Source organism: Chenopodium quinoa, unplaced genomic scaffold (genome assembly GCF_001683475.1).
Source record: "Chenopodium quinoa cultivar QQ74 unplaced genomic scaffold, ASM168347v1, whole genome shotgun sequence".
In the NCBI taxonomy this organism is placed as follows: Eukaryota; Viridiplantae; Streptophyta; class Magnoliopsida; order Caryophyllales; family Amaranthaceae; genus Chenopodium; species Chenopodium quinoa.
In genome coordinates, this window is record NW_018743920.1 from 1,396,281 (window position 1) to 1,413,585 (window position 17,305).

The window sequence follows — 17,305 nt, forward strand, 5'->3', positions numbered from 1 at the left end:
TATTATTTATGCGTTGGAATTCCGTCACAAGTGTGACATAGTAGGTGCCAATTGGGGTAGCTCCCTGATTGGAAGCTCAATATTTAAATGGGCTATTTCAAGGAAGGAAACTCGTTCAATGCGTAATCCAAAATTATTATTAATAATTAATATTGCTAATTATGAGTCAAAGGTAAGTTGACTTGTGATTGTATGGCGAGCATGTTTAATAATTCTATTTTGATGCTAGGATATTCATGTTAGTGTGGTGCATATGTACTCAGCTTTTGCTAATTCGTACTTTTGTGTGTGTCTTTGGCTTTCCTTTGGATTGGCCCTACTATGACCTATTTATATGGTGAGTAGAGGGCTGAAATAAAGAGGAAGTAAAAGGTTCTTGAAGCATGAAGAGCATGATGGAAAAGAGTGCAAAGAGTTACTTGTTATGTTTCTTAGTCTAATATTTTTGAATTATTGGTTTGTTTATGGACTAACGATATTGTGTTTATTTTTAATTGGTTTTTGAGAAGGGCCATGTTTGAATTTGTTCCAACTTGTGAATGTTTTATTCTACTTTTGTTTTCAGGTTGTGAACTCAGTTTTATTTTAAAAAGTTGGTTTTTGTTTTTAGACTTCCGTTATGTGACTTTGAAAATTAGCCTAAGCCGTTATCATTGTGGCAGTAATATTTTAGTTATTCCTAAAAAGGGTTTTATTTAGAGTAAAATGAGTATTTTTAAAAGAAGGAAATTTCCAAAGTATTACAAGGATGATCCACAATCCTCAGTTTTTGATCTCTAGGATCATGTTTACTAAGTATCCCTCTCTTGCTACTGCTCCGGGCATTCGGATTCCTAGGCCTTCTTGGGGCTGTAAGGGTCTAAAGATGAAAATGTCACCAATAGCTCCTAATGTTCGGTGGAAGGTAGGTAGTGGTACGAGTGTTCGCTTTACCGAGGACGACTGGGCCCCTGGTGGTCCGGTTTCGTTTAAAGCTGGTTTATCTCAGTCGCATCTTCCGACTCATGTGTTTGAGATTCTTGATCCGCGTTCTAACGCGTGGGATCCCTCGAGGGTCCATCGGTTTTTAGACAGTCCGACGGCTACTCGGATTCTCAGTCTTGATCGTCCTATGAAGCTCATGGACGATTTTGTGTATTGGAAATTCACTAAGGATGGTTCTTTTTCTACGAAGTTTGCTTATGCTCTCTTGCTTATGCAGAATTCCGGTAGCCTCTCTAGGGGACCACTTCCCTCCTCCTGGTGGGGGAAATTTTGGGGTCTCCCTCTTCTTCCTAAATGGAAGATCTTCGGATGGAAAGTTATTCAGTTTGGCCTTTCGGTGGCTGCTGTCCTAGCTGCTCACCTGGCCTGTCTATTGATTCTGTTTGCTATTTTTGCCACAGGATACAGGAGACGGTGGACCATTTGTTTAGACATTGCGACTTTGTTGTCTCTTTATGGGTCCGAAGTTCTTTTCGGTTTACTCGTCCAGGTCTTCATCGCCTTCCTTTTCTACCATGGTTTTCCTCATGGTCTCTTTACTGAGGGTTGCTAAGGATTGGGAGAATTTGGTTCGGTTCTTTGCTCTGTTATGGGTTATCTGGCTTTCTCGTAATAATATCCGATTTCGGCATCAGATAGTCTCTCCAGATGACATTTTCCTTCTTGCTTCCCAGTGGACTGAGTGGGGCCAACAAGCTCAGGATTTTCGTAGTTGCCTGTTCTCTGGGAATCTTCGACCGCAGTCACCTGCTTCGGGTTTTGCTGCCACTCTTAGTGGTGAGTTGTCTCCAGGGTTTGATATTTGTCTGGTTTGTGATGGGGAGTAGTCCCCCTCAGATAACATGTTTAGTGCGGGTTGGATTTTCTGCGACTGTGATTCACCTACTGTGCGAGGAGGAGGAGCACGTGCGTCTTTCTCATCTTCTGCTTTCCATTCTGAGTTACAGGCTTTTTATTGGGGGTTATGTCATGCCTATTCAAAGGGTTTCCGTCGGATCCTTGTTTTCTCTGATTGTGAGGCTCTTTGTCTGACGTGACGATATTTCGCTTTGCTGGTTAATTTGAGATATTCGAGCTCTTCCGGCTACTACTGTTGAGACTTGTAGGATTTGGAAGGTTCCTAGGCATTGGGTATCTCCGCTGCATTGGTTGGCTGGGAAGGCTCGTACTCGGAAGCTTCTTTTTTGGTCTTTTTAAGTTGTGTTTGTTATTTAATTTCTTAGTTCTCAATGTCAAAAAAAAAAAAAAAAAAAAAAAAATCTTGGAGGTACTACTACCTTAGTAAATGCCTCCTAAGGTACTTCTTGGTTAAAGCTGCTAATAAGGGTTGCAGATGAAGATGAAGCTTTCAACAACTATTAACTGATTTGTACTACTCTCTCCATTCCATATTATACTTCCTGTTTTCCTATTTTGGAGACTCAAAATGTTGTTCTTGTTTTTTAACTTGTGATGGGGAGTAGTCCCCCTCAGACTCAAATAGTATGTAAAGACTATTATACCCTCATTTTATTTAACTTTATTCATTGAATTCCTAATTTACCCTTAAATTATCCACTTGCCTTGTACTTTTTTCCACTTTCTCTATCTAACTTTTATCTATAATTGTACTTTTCACTTTTTTCCCCTTAAATTATCCACTTACCTTGTACTTTTGTCTAGTTTTTTTACACTTTTAATGTACTTCATCCACTTTCTCCTCCCATTTTTTAAATACCATGAAAAAACACAAACAGGAACTATATATTGGGACGGAGGGAGTATAAATTCCTTAATTTATATTTGGAAATTGACAATTACGTTATTAATTGCAATGATTTTAAGAATTGCTCTAGTGGGTTATGTGAATTAGTTTTCTTTTTTCTTAAAGGTTATGTGAATTAGGTGGCCAAATTCTTAACATGTCCCAAAAGGTGGAAAAAAAAAGTCAGGTCTCGTAAAATATATAAAAAGTGAGATCCCAATGTTGAACTTAACTCTCATATTAATGAATTGAACGCTATAAAAATAAAATAAAATAAAATAAAAAATTCTCTCTTTTATTAATACCTAATTTAATATAGTAGTGGTCAAACATATTTAGACCCCGTTCACTTCACCTTATTTTTGCTGAACTGAAATTATTTTTACTGAACTAACATTATTTTTGCTGAACTTAAATTATTTTTACTGAATTGAACTAACCTGAAATTATTTTTGCAGAACTGAAATTATTTTTACTGATTTTCTGTTATATTTCTTCTTTAAAGTTACTGAATTTTACTGAAATGAACTTATTTTTACTGAACTGAACTTATTTTTGCTAAACTGAAATTATTTTTACTAAATATTTTTTTTTAAGGTAAAGTAAACAGAGCCTTAATGTTAGACGTGCACGATCAAAACAGAAAGAACAACCAAGTTCATGTCACAACTATGTCATGCTTATGTTTGCTTCCATACTACCAAAAAGAAAGGGTCATGTGCTTCATATTCGTGATTCGTAGATCACCTGATAAGAATATGAGCAAGCATTTAGTTCTTATTTAAAGTAAATGCAATTAAAGACAATTTAATCTTTTATCAACCTTTGATGATAATCTAATCCAAATAAGTTCCAGCTGAATTAACGGCTCATTTATGCAGGTTTGTTGGGTTACAGTTAAACTATACTTTTTCTTTTTCCTTCCCTAAATTAACAGGGTTTGTTGTGATGCATTTAGAGAACTACGTAAGAGACAAATTATTAAAGATAATTTAATTTGTGCATTATGCGTCCCACAATTTTAATTAGTGATGATTAATCACATGCAGACATGTGTTAATCCTTTTATGAGTTCCATCTCAAAATATATTTGTTATTTTAACTATGTAAACTACGGAGTACTTTTTTTACTTTTTAAAAATGTACAAGTATCTTAATTTTTTTTTATTTTTTATTTTTTTTATGTGATGCAGAATGTTGAAAAGGGTTTCTAATGTTTTCTTTTTTCTTACCCTTAAAATAAATTTTTTTTAAAAAAAAAAAAATTCTTAATGTTTTTATATTTTTTTAACTTGTTCAACATCACAAAAGCTCAGATAAACATTTATTTTTGAGGTATTGTAACTGTTTGGGTGCCAATATGGCCTTTATTTTAATTGGGCCCAGGGTTCTCATGTACAATAAGCCAAAGAAATGTTGTTTGGGGCTTCAAGCCAATGCAAGGTAAAGCCCAAAGGAATGGTAGTCTCTCTGAAGGCCCATGTGCTCATAGCTTGTCACATGCAGTTGTTGTTAGCTGGTCTCGAGATCAGCCAGAGTTGGCTGGTCACTCGTTCAGAAATGAACATTTACCATAACAAAATTGAATATTTTCTAACAAAATATATTTTACAATGATTTTGTAACTCTCAATAATTAAATATTCATTTTCATGGAGTATGATGTTCATTCTTATAAAATAAATGTCCATTTTCATGTCGTATGATGTTCATTCTTATAAAATAAATGTTCATTTTCTTTTTTAATTAATACAAATTTTTTGTTTGTTCAGTTGTATAAAATGTTCGTTTTTATAGTAAAGAATGTTCAATTAACATTAGCATTAATAATGTTAGACATAAGCATTTTGTTCATTATTAAAAAATCATATTGTTGATTTATTTAATTGATATTAAATCTTACCGTTCAGCAAATTACAAGATATTTCAAGAGAATTGAACAAATCAAGGTATTTCACTTGAAACTTAAAAAATGTTGATGAATAAGCAACAAAATGATATGTTCATTTTTATTTACAACTGAAATTTTCAATTATATAACATTAGATGTGCAATCTTTTTTTTCAGTTTCATAGTCTCTTTATTTTATTCTTATATTATAAATGTTCATTTTTATATATTACAATGTTCAATTACTATATGTTCATTTTTTTTCTAGTAAATGTTCATTTTTATAGCGCAAGACCAGCTAAAAATTTGCGTGTCACATGTCCGATGGGGCCCACGTTGTTTACTACCCATGGCCCTATGGGTATAAAAAATTTCACCATTTTATAAGCCTTAACCACTAATTTTCTTGTAATTCTTCCGTTTTATATTAGATGTATCACTTTTAAAATTGCAAATTTCTAGACAATTTTTGGAGTAGAAAGAGATAGAGAGAAAATCTTAAGAGAGTTCATGTGATATGAGAAAGATAGGGATAATTTATTGACTAAAAGAGAAAGTAGTGCATCTAAATTAAAACTTTCATGTATTGAAAATGATACATCTAATAAAAAACGCAGAAGTATAACAATTAATAATCTTTCTTGTATTAAAAGTACTGACTTATGCATCGAAGAGACGTTTTTCAACAAACCCCCTAGATCAGTTAACGTGCTTTTTTGTGCAGGAAAACCTCTGCCAATTGACTTTTGGACCGAGCTCGTCTTCAACCCATTTGACTTAAGACTTTCTTTACTACATTGTTTTAACCGAAATGATGACAATTTATGCATATAGCATCCTAGACTAGTTTATTAACATTCATTTACTAAAATGACAACATTTTTCTTGTGCTAATTTGGGATGGTTTCAACCCACTTAACTCAATTAGTTTAATAAAATTTGATTTAGTGATCTAAACATTCACTCTGATCACCTTACATATGTCTTTCTTAAAATTATGTTTACTTTGTGTATAATCATATGAGTCGATAATCCCACTTGCTACCTCTCTTCTCTTGACTAAGAAAACATGTTAATTGCAACTTTGCAAGTGTAGTAATGAATAGACAAAGTAACCTATTGCAAAATTTGCAACCATAGTCATAATCTCACTAATTAATTGTAGCTTAGGAATAATAAGCTACGGAGTACTTTTAATGAAGAGGAACTTCAAAAGTTATTATGTACGACTGACTTGACAGGCTGACTTTCTTTACTAGTCATATGTAGTTATGTACTCTGGAGTTTCTAGACAACGCACAAAGAACAAAATAAGGAAGAAGCACTTTTATTTTACTCATGATGTAACGATTATTTCACGATGACCTCATGCTTCCTAAAAAGAGTTTTAAGAATTTGTTGCCAAAAAAAAAAAAAAATGTACATCTTTTTTGCATTAACCTGTACTTTAATTTGTACTGTACGAGTAATTGTTTGGCCATAAAGTTATGTTATTCGGTGAATTACATCTCTAAGGAATATATTACCTCTGTTTCATATTTAGTATATTACTAGCAACTAACGATTAGACACTTTTTATCCACACTTTATGTTAAATTGTTGCAAATAATATAAAACGAAGGTAGCAGATTTTTTTATTCAATTTGGCTAATTGTCACGTTCAAAAATTTCAAATGTATATGTAATTAGCTTATATGCAGGCTTATATAGCATCATCTTTGATATTCAAGAAAGTATATTATAGAGTGAATTAGAAATGTATAATACTACCTCTATTTCTTATTATTTATAACAATTTGATTCAAAGTGTGAGTAAAAAATATCTAATCGTTGCAAATAACATGTAAAGGAGTAGGACTATTGATCATCTTAAATTAGATTTCATATATAGTGTTACAACCATAGCGAGTATATAAACAAATCATAGGTTTCAACCATGAACTTAAACTTTTTGTTAGCATATTATTAGAGCCAACGCGTGATACATACAATTGTCATGGGTTCAAATTTTATCCACCCCTCACTTTCAAATGGAATAATTCGCATTGAGTATGAGGAGGCCTAAGCTACATCAACACTTCGAATCCAACAGGCTCTCAAGTCAAGAAGTATGATAGAGTATATATAATAATCATGAGATTCAACAAACAGCTAAATCTATTAGTTAAATTGGCTTTTTGACATATATACATGACTGTATGAAATTTAGTAATATTGTCAAGTCAAGGGGACACACTACATAAGATAATAAAGTATGCAACATTTTAGGGTTAACCTTATCTTTAACATAGACCTATAGTCATTATGACCCGTGACCCAAGAAAGGGTTAGTGGGTTAGTGATGCTTCAAATAACTCAAATTAACCCCATCAAAGTATAATTAGTGTCATAAAGAAATTAAAAATCATACTCTGATAATGTAATGAACTGAAAATTTATTTGTGTTGATGCTCTCATATTCTAGACACTATTACATTTGCCTTATCTGAATTCCCTCTTTTATGTTCATGCCGCATGTGTGCTTACAGCAAAAGGCTAGAGGCAAACGAGAAGAAAATGCCTTACAAAATTGACAAGCATCACTTTCATAGAAAAACCGGAGACCACCCTTGAAAGTTCCACATTTCCACCTACCTAGAGCAAGTGTTATATATGACTTAGTCATCAATTGCACATGAAATGCTTGATCATGAATATAAATTACGGAGTATGTATTTGTTATTACAAAATTATATATCAAGACAAATTTAACAATATATAACATTTTATGATTGTGGTTTTAGCAAGTACTCCGTATTATCTCATTAATGAAAACTTTTTGTCAAAGTTTATAAAATTTGTTCATTAAAATGTTAATGAGCACTATATATATGAGACAAAAGAAGTATGAAGTAGTATGCGAATGCATTATGTTTTTTTCTTGATGAAAAATTGAAAAGAGAACCATAAAGAAAAATTATTTAAATTTAATGTTAAGCAGTCTTGGATATAATATTACTCTCAATACTATAACGTAACCAATCAAATATACTATTTTAATTACTAATTGATATCCTCGTATTAAATTATTGCTTTATACTATCAGTGTATTAATAACACTACTTCATTTGAAATTCATACTCATGTTAATAATATAATGTAGTTTTATATTGGTGTCGATTCTCTGTTTCTACTTATTATTATTGCTTAAAAATAAAGACAGAACATGTTTGAAACAAATCAACTGCTTTATTACACTATAATTGATCTGCTATCATTCTAAACATAAATATATTTTATCATATTGCTAATAATTGCCGTAAGCTAGGGTTACGTATGTAATGATGTAATTGGTGCCATGCATGCATGCAAGTCATAAGTAACAAGTCATGCATATAAAAAGTTTACAACTAAATAGGCAGATGTATCGATTAAGTTTTTATAAAAGTCAATAGAGACAGTTAAAAGAGGAAATCATGCACAATATTTATGATACAAGAAAGTGATGTTTTCAATAATTAGTCCTTTAATTAAGAATCATCAACACTACCCTTGTTCGAAACTTGTGAGAGTTCAATTGTTGTACAAATTAAAGCTCGATCTAGGTAAACCCAAAACTAAATTTCTCCTGAATAACCTCAATCGCCAAATGAGCAATTGAGAAGAAATATGTTAATACTACTTCATATACTTGTCTCTGATTACATGCATCCAATGCAAGTTGGTCGGGTATATACACAGTAAAACGGAGTAGAACTTATACGTTTGTTCCCTACAACTATTATAGGGATCCCCTTGTGTCTGTACATTAAAAAATATCCCAGTACACTACTAGTTAGCTCCTCTAATTAACTCAAATTATTAGCTTAGTTATTATAAAATTATATTAGCTAAATGCTTTAATAAGTTCCACCTACTTATTAGAGTTAGTGTTTTGTTAAACATAGTAATTCCTCCGTGTATTAATAAGTGTTACGCTTACCAAATTCGGCCGTGTTTTAATAAGTGTTACACTTCATTTTTTGGCAAAAAGCTACCTTTAAATATTATTATCTTTTTCCTCTCATGGTCCCCACCCAAACCCACTATTACTTTTTTTATTATATACTTCTTCTCACATTCATTACTTTTCAAAACTATTAACCCCACTATCTTTCTTTTACAATTTTTTTAATATTTTAACTATCCCACTTACCTCTTATTTTATTTAAGTCAATTAAATTGCTTAAAACTATGTGCCGATCAAACTGTAACACTTATTAAAATACAGAGGGAGTAGTATTATACTGTTTTTGGTGTACAGATGATAATGGTCTAAACAAATTATGACCACAAGTTTTGGTTATCATCCCCAATATAAACTGATACGATAGCTGACATTTACATTAGTATTAAATGTATTGTGAATTTGTGATATGTGTCATTTTAGAAGTTATACTAGTACTTAGTAATTAGTAATATAATCAATACGTAGTATAATCTGATATACGGAGTAATAATTTATTTTAAAAAAAACTACTAACTAATCAATTATTGCTTATAAACATTCCTCAATAATGAAGGGATTTTACTCTATTAAAGTGTACACTGCACTTTAATAGATTTTGCTATCAATCTACACATTTAAGCACGATGCTAATTAATTGCCGTAAGGAACGTATCATGGTATCAATGTATGTCATGATGTCATTGGTGCCATGCATTGCTTTGTTTAGGAGATGAGATTAGGGGTGGGACTTTTCAAACCGAACCGTGAAACCGCCCGTTACCGAACCGAACCATCACGGACCGATCCGTTTATAAACCGATAAATATAAACCGAAATCCGAACTGAACCGTTCAATATCAAACCGAAACCGAATTGAACCGCTAAATGTCAACCCGTTACGGACCGTAAACCGATAACAAACCAAACTGCGCAAATCCGAACCGAAACAAAACCGAACCGAATGGTTTATAAACCCGTTAATGACCCGAACCGTTTATAAACCGAAACCGTTTAAACCGAAAAAAAAAACCGTTTAAACCGAACCATTTGTAACCCGCTAACCGTTTAAACCGACCCGTTTATGAACCGAAACCGTTTAAACCGCACGTATAAAACGAACCGTTATAATCCGCTAACCGTCTAAACTGAACTGCCATAACCCGTTAAACCGTTAAAATCGAACTATTTTCGAATCGCAACCTGTTTAAACTGATCCGATTACAAACTGCTTAATTCAAATTGAATTATTTACAACCTAAATGGCTAAATAGTAAATACAATTAATGTTAATAAATGTAGATCTAATCAAACGGCGTAGGTTTATACAAAGGTTTATATCACCTAGATCTAGGCCAACGGCATTATTAATATCGTTTCAGATTACTTATTTATTTTAATTACAAGATATATCATTTGTATCATTTTCATTCCAGTAATAATGCTAGTCCACCCAAATTATCTTCATTGTTCCTTCATAAAGATATTCATGATCATCCAATAACACTCAAAGCCTCAAAGGTAACATAAGATTGGAGATGTATGAGATTGCGTTACACAAGTGGCATAAGCATTAGAATATTAATGTACTAGTCAATAAGGCGTACAATCATTCACATTATCACTTTATAAAACTTTCTTATACAAGTATTTTGTAAAGGGGAGGACTAAAATGTTTATAAAACACATTTTTTTAGCTTTTCTTAAATTAAACCAGATATTAAGTAAAAGAATTTTAATAAATACGGAGGCATCCCAAATCTGTAGCCACAATTATTTCATAACATTACCACAAATCCAGCAGATAAATAGCATTAAAATTAGAGTAATATCAACAAGAAATTAAAAAAAGTCACCATTTTCATTAATTAAATTCACAATACATATACCAATACATAATGAAACTACTATCACTACTACCCAGATTAGATTTCAGATTTATCAACTGAAACATCATCAAGTTTAGGGTTGCAAAAAATGATACATGATAAGATGAAGGGAGGAGTGAGAATGTGAGTGATTTGGGAGCAGAATCTTGAAGCAGCAGCACAGCACCCAAGAGCAGAGGAAATAGCATCAACAAGCAGGAACCAGCACACGCAATAACAAATCAGCAACTTATCAGAAGCAAGGAATAATATAAGCAGAAGGGACTCAGCAGGAACTTATTTTTGTTTTTCGAAATTGCTCTCAGATTTACGTTTATCGTATCATCACTGAGCAATGACTGTTTTAACTTAAAACTTGAAAAATGCTGCCAGCAAGTACATATACATTGAAGTCTCAACATAAATGACAAGGGCAACGATGATTCAAGAAAAATTAAAACAGAAAGCATAAGAAACAGCAACAACAAAACTTATCATAAATTCATAACACAAAAGGCAGCAACACAGCACCTCAAGCTGGCATGAGGCAGGAACCAGCTCATGCAGGCAACAATATAGGCAATAACAACTCAGAGACAACAACCAAAAGGCAAAAGCACTACCAGCAGGCAGCAGCTCATAACAAGTTCAAGCAACTTCAAAATTATAGCTTTTGTTTTTTAAAATTGCTCTCAGATTTACATCACTGAGCAATGGTTGTTTTAACAAAAACTTGAGAAATGCTGCCAGCAAGTACCAAAATACATTTAACTATTTAAGTCTCAACATAAATGACAAGGGCAACGATTTTAAAAGTCTTGAAAAATGCTGCCAGCAAGTCTGAAAATAAATGACAAGGGCAACGATTTTTCAAGATAAAATAAACCACAATGAGACACAAATACCAGTTATGCAGATGAAGCACTTTCGGCTTCAATCTCTTTACCAATAAGGAGGACGTCTTCCTCAACATCCGCTTGATAACCACGACTCCAATTTTGGGTGGTAACCAATGCCTCAACATTCTTTGGCAAAAGTTTACCCCTATATTTGTTCAAAATACGACCACCCAAACTAAAAGAAGATTCAGAGGCCACCGATGTAATAGGAATGGCCAAAACATCCCTTGCCATATTAGCTAAAATAGGAAGAGAAGAAGCTTGAGATTCCCAGTACTTGAGAACGTCAAAATGTTCCCCTTGAATTAATCGCGAACGAGGTCCATTCAAATATGCCTCAAGATCAGCCAGAGGGCATCTAGTTGAATCATCACATTCGTCATCAACCTCATGCAACTGAAACAGATTTTTTTATTAAAAGTTAAATTATGACATTACAAATAAAAATAGAAGACTACCATTAATATTGAGTATATTGTATAACATAAATACCGTGAAAATATTTTGAGATCTCAACGTGCGATTAGAATTTTCAGATTGAGCTGTGTTTGAAGAGGCAGGATTTCTGCAGCTTGTATTAGATGCAGTAGAATAAAATTTATAAAGGTCATAAAAAGCTTCCTTAATCATCATAATCTTTTCGTCGCATGCCTCATCATTATACAACGAGTTCAACATATGTCCCACTCGAAACAACTTATAACGAGGATCAAGAGCAATAGCAACTGAAAGTATCAAACTATAATCCTCCCAATAACTCTCAAACTTCTCAAGCATAACTGCTGCCATGGGTGCAAGTTTAGGGTCTTTAAAGGCTTGAGTAATAGCGTACTCAATTTTTAAAACACTAACAAAATACAAATTAGAAGTGGGATATTCTTTGCCACACAAATTACAACGAGCATAATCTACCTTTTCATTACCTATCGTCTTTACAAAAAAAGTGTAATGCTTCCATATACCTGCGGTTCTTTGACGTTTATTAACAGAAGGATTGATAATGCCGGTATTACTAGCATCATCATCCGGGACAGAGGCAGCTTGAGAGCTAACAGTATCAAAATTTGATTGCCTCTTATAGTCAAATTCATCATACTCACGAGACATGACTGAAACAAAAAAAAAAAACAGCATTTATAAGTACCAAATTAAGTGACAGATTCTACTAATAGTGAGCAATTAAGCATGCATTGTCTCATGTGACTGACATATGTGTACATTCTAAGTACTAACTTTAAGCCAACTTTAAGCCAATCATACAAGTATACATTTTAAGCATGCATGATTTCCCTGGTAAGTCATTTTTTTCAGTAAGGCATAAGGACCCACAATTGAATTTCAATGGATAAATTCATTCTTGAGTACAAAATATGCCAATTATTACAAGTATGCAATTGACAGTATGGTCAACCATCATTTTTTATGGAGTATGGACCAAAGCATGAAGCACAACTGCACAAGTATTCCAATAAATAAACAATGCATGTATTCCAACAATAATAATCACATAATCTGAACAACCCATCATCATTACTTTTAAATCGAGCATAATAAACAACAAACAGCACAAATCTACCATTTTCCCGTAAAAAACAAAAATACAATCAACAACAGATTTTAGGCATATTTCGACTATATTCAAGCAAGAACAACAACAATAATCAAATACAAAAACAGAAAAACTGTATTAAAAAAAAAACGAAAAGGAAAAAGTAATTACCTTTGACGGCTTGAAGGAGATTTGAAGATGGAGAACTGCCTGAACTGGAGACCAAAAGAAAAAATCAAGAATGTAGATTATCAGAACTTGAAATAAAAAAAAACCGAAACGAAAACGAAAAAAATCGAAAAAATTACCTTGAGGTTTGACGGCTTGAAGGAGAGGAAGATTTGAAAAAAAAAAACGAGAATGGAAAAGTCAGAAATCAGAACTTTAGATCCAAAACAAAAAATGAAATGAAAACAAAAACCCTAAATAAAAAAAGTAAAAAATCGAAACGAAAACGAAAAAAATCAAAAGGAAAACAACAAAAATTAACAAAAAAATACCTTGAGGTTTGACGGCTTGAAGGAGAGGAAGATTTGAAAAAAAAAACGAGAATGGAAAAGTCAGAAATCAGAACTTAGATCCAAAACAAAAATGAAACGAAAACAAAAACCCTAAATAAACAAACCGAAACAAAAACGAAAAAAATCAAAACGAAAACAACAAAAATTAACAAAAAATTACCTTGAGTTTTGAAATTTTGACGGCTTGAAGCCTTCAAATTGAAGGAGAGGAAGATTTGAAAAAACAAAAAAACGAGAATGTAAAGCGAGAAATCAGAACTGTAGATCCAAAACACAAATGAAACGAAAACAAAAACCCTAATTAGGATTTTTAAAAGTTGAGAAGTTGAGATTCTTGAGAATTTCAGAACGAAAGAGTGAGAAACTGAGAAGTTAGAGAGAGAAACTATGATAGATTGAGAATAGAAGAGTGACTGAGTGAGTAAAAGTGTAAAACGGCTGAATGGCTGATAGAGTGGGTTTTTTTTCTAGGTTTAGGTTTTACTTGTTCAGTTGATCTAACCGTCCATATTCAATCTCAACATCTAACCGTTCATTTTTTTTTTGTAGATTCCAGAATATTCATCTAGATCTAACGGTCTAGATTTTTCTTTGTGCTTTTCTAGGTCTTTTTGACCGTTTTTTTTAATTATTTATTATTATTATTATTTTGAGGGATTATTATTATTATTATTATTATTATTATTATTATTATTATTATTATTATTGTTAGTATAATTATTTGTTAATATTATTATTATTACTAGTTTACTACTACTACTATTATTATAATATTATTATAATAATTATTATTATTATTACTATCATTATTATTATTATTATTATTTATTATTATTATTATTATTATTATTATTATTATTATTATTATTACTATTATTATTATTATTATTAGTTTATTACTTATAAGTTATAAATTGTAAGAAACGCAAATGTTTCAAAATTGAAATTGATTCAATACGACATAGTTAATGACTTAATGAGTTAATGCACATCAATATTTGACATCTCTATATGTATATTATCTATATCTGTGAGTCTGTGACTGTATATCAGTATATATAATAAACTAATAAGAATTTAATAAGTAATAATACTAATAACTAATAAAGTAATGAAAATCTAACCATTGTTTTTCATGGGCATTCAATCTAACCGTTGTATATTTGACTATTCGTACATTAGTATTGCATAATGATTTCATCACCACTTTAATTAGTGATTTCGTGATTTCGTCCATTTAATTTATTAAGTTGTTTGAGTTAGTATTCTAAATAAAGTAACAAACTAAATAACGAATCCATTTAATCTCGTGTAAGTTATAATTTATAAGAAATGCAATGTTTGAAAATGGAAATTGATTCAATACGATATTGTTAATGTATATGTAATTATAGATTAATTATTATGTATATCATATCGTACGAATGTACGGTTGGTATCATTATCATACTATCATAAGTATCATTGCCTCATTGAATTATTGGTATGTACTATAATCGATAAACATATTTACATATCTGATTATTAAAACTTAAAAGTTTAAAACACTTGTTGATCAATCTAATTGAATACTTGTACATTCTTAATTATCGATTTATCGTATTATAAGTATCAACTCATTAAATCATGGTCATGATTTCGTGATTTCGTCCATTTAACTTATTAAGTTGTTTGAGTTAGTAATCTAAATAAAGTAACAAACTAAATAACGAATCCATTTAATCTCGTGTAAGTTATAATTTATAAGAAATGCAATGTTTGGAAATGGAAATTGATTCAATACGATATTGTTAATGTATATGTAATTATAGATTAATTATTATGTATATCATATCGTACGAATGTACGGTTGGTATCATTATCATACTATCATAAGTATCATTGCCTCATTGAATTATTGGTATGTACTATAATCGATAAACATATTTACATATCTGATTATTAAAACTTAAAAGTTTAAAACACTTGTTGATCAATCTAATTGAATACTTGTACATTCTTAATTATCGATTTATCGTATTATAAGTATCAACTCATTAAATCATGGTCATGATTTCGTGATTTCGTCCATTTAACTTATTAAGTTGTTTGAGTTAGTAATCTAAATAAAGTAACAAACTAAATAACGAATCCATTTAATCTCGTGTAAGTTATAATTTATAAGAAATGCAATGTTTGGAAATGGAAATTGATTCAATACGATATTGTTAATGTATATGTAATTATAGATTAATTATTATGTATATCATATCGTACGAATGTACGGTTGGTATCATTATCATACTATCATAAGTATCATTGCCTCATTGAATTATTGGTATGTACTATAATCGATAAACATATTTACATATCTGATTATTAAAACTTAAAAGTTTAAAACACTTGTTGATCAATCTAATTGAATACTTGTACATTCTTAATTATCGATTTATCGTATTATAAGTATCAACTCATTAAATCATGGTCATGATTTCGTGATTTCGTCCATTTAACTTATTAAGTTGTTTGAGTTAGTAATCTAAATAAAGTAACAAACTAAATAACGAATCCATTTAATCTCGTGTAAGTTATAATTTATAAGAAATGCAATGTTTGGAAATGGCAATTGATTCAATACGATATTGTTAATGTATATGTAATTATAGATTAATTATTATGTATATCATATCGTACGAATGTACGGTTGGTATCATTATCATACTATCATAAGTATCATTGCCTCATTGAATTATTGGTATGTACTATAATCGATAAACATATTTACATATCTGATTATTAAAACTTAAAAGTTTAAAACACTTGTTGATCAATCTAATTGAATACTTGTACATTCTTAATTATCGATTTATCGTATTATAAGTATCAACTCATTAAATCATGGTCATGACGCGATCTTTAAAACAATCATGAATTCATGACCCAAACCGCTTATAAACCGAACCGACATGATCCAAACCGTTCATAAACCGAACCAATTGAACTGTGTAAACCCTCCACTAAACCGCCCCATTTCAAACTGAACCGACATGATTCGCACCGTTTATAAACCGAACCGATATTGACCCGGGTAAACCCGCCCCTAAACCGACCCATTTCAAACCAAACCGGCTTGATCCAAACCGTTTGTAAACCGAACTGACATTTACCCGGGTAAACCCGCCCCCTAAACCGACCCGTATCAAACTGAACCGACATAATCCGAATCGTTTATAAACCGACCCGCTTATGACCCATACCGAATTTAAACCGCAAAGAAATAAACCGAAACCAAACCGAGCCGTGATTAACCCAAACCGAACCAAACCGACCCGCCAGCTAAACTAAACCGTTTCAATCCGAACCGCTCCAAACCGAAACCGACTCAAACCGAGGTCAAACCGAACCGCCAGACCGAAGTCCCACCCCTAGATGAGACTCATGGGAGGCACAAGATCAAGTCGCAACTCGCAAGTAAACAGATCATAACAAAAGTTTTTAAGTCCTAAGTTATTAAAAAAAATAAAAAAAAAAAAGAAAAATTGGAAAAAAGAAATAAAAAAAAAGTCAATATAGATGGATCAGTTGAGAGAAACCCGTGCACAAAAACTATGAAAGAAGAAAGTACTTCTCTTAATAACTCAATTCACAATTTTTTGTATGCGGCCTGCTGCACCGTGCGGCAGGGGTTACTCAAGTTGCCGGGGTTACTCGAGTTACTCGGCCAAGGGTTACTTGAGTTACTCCTGATCGAGTAACCCCTTAAGTAACCCCTGACCGAGTAACCCCTCGAGTAATCCATGACCGAACCCCTCGAGTAACCCCTGACCGCGTAACCCCTCAAGTAACCCCTGACTGAACCCTCAATTAACCCCTGACCGACTAACTCGAGTAACCCCGGGAGTAACCTC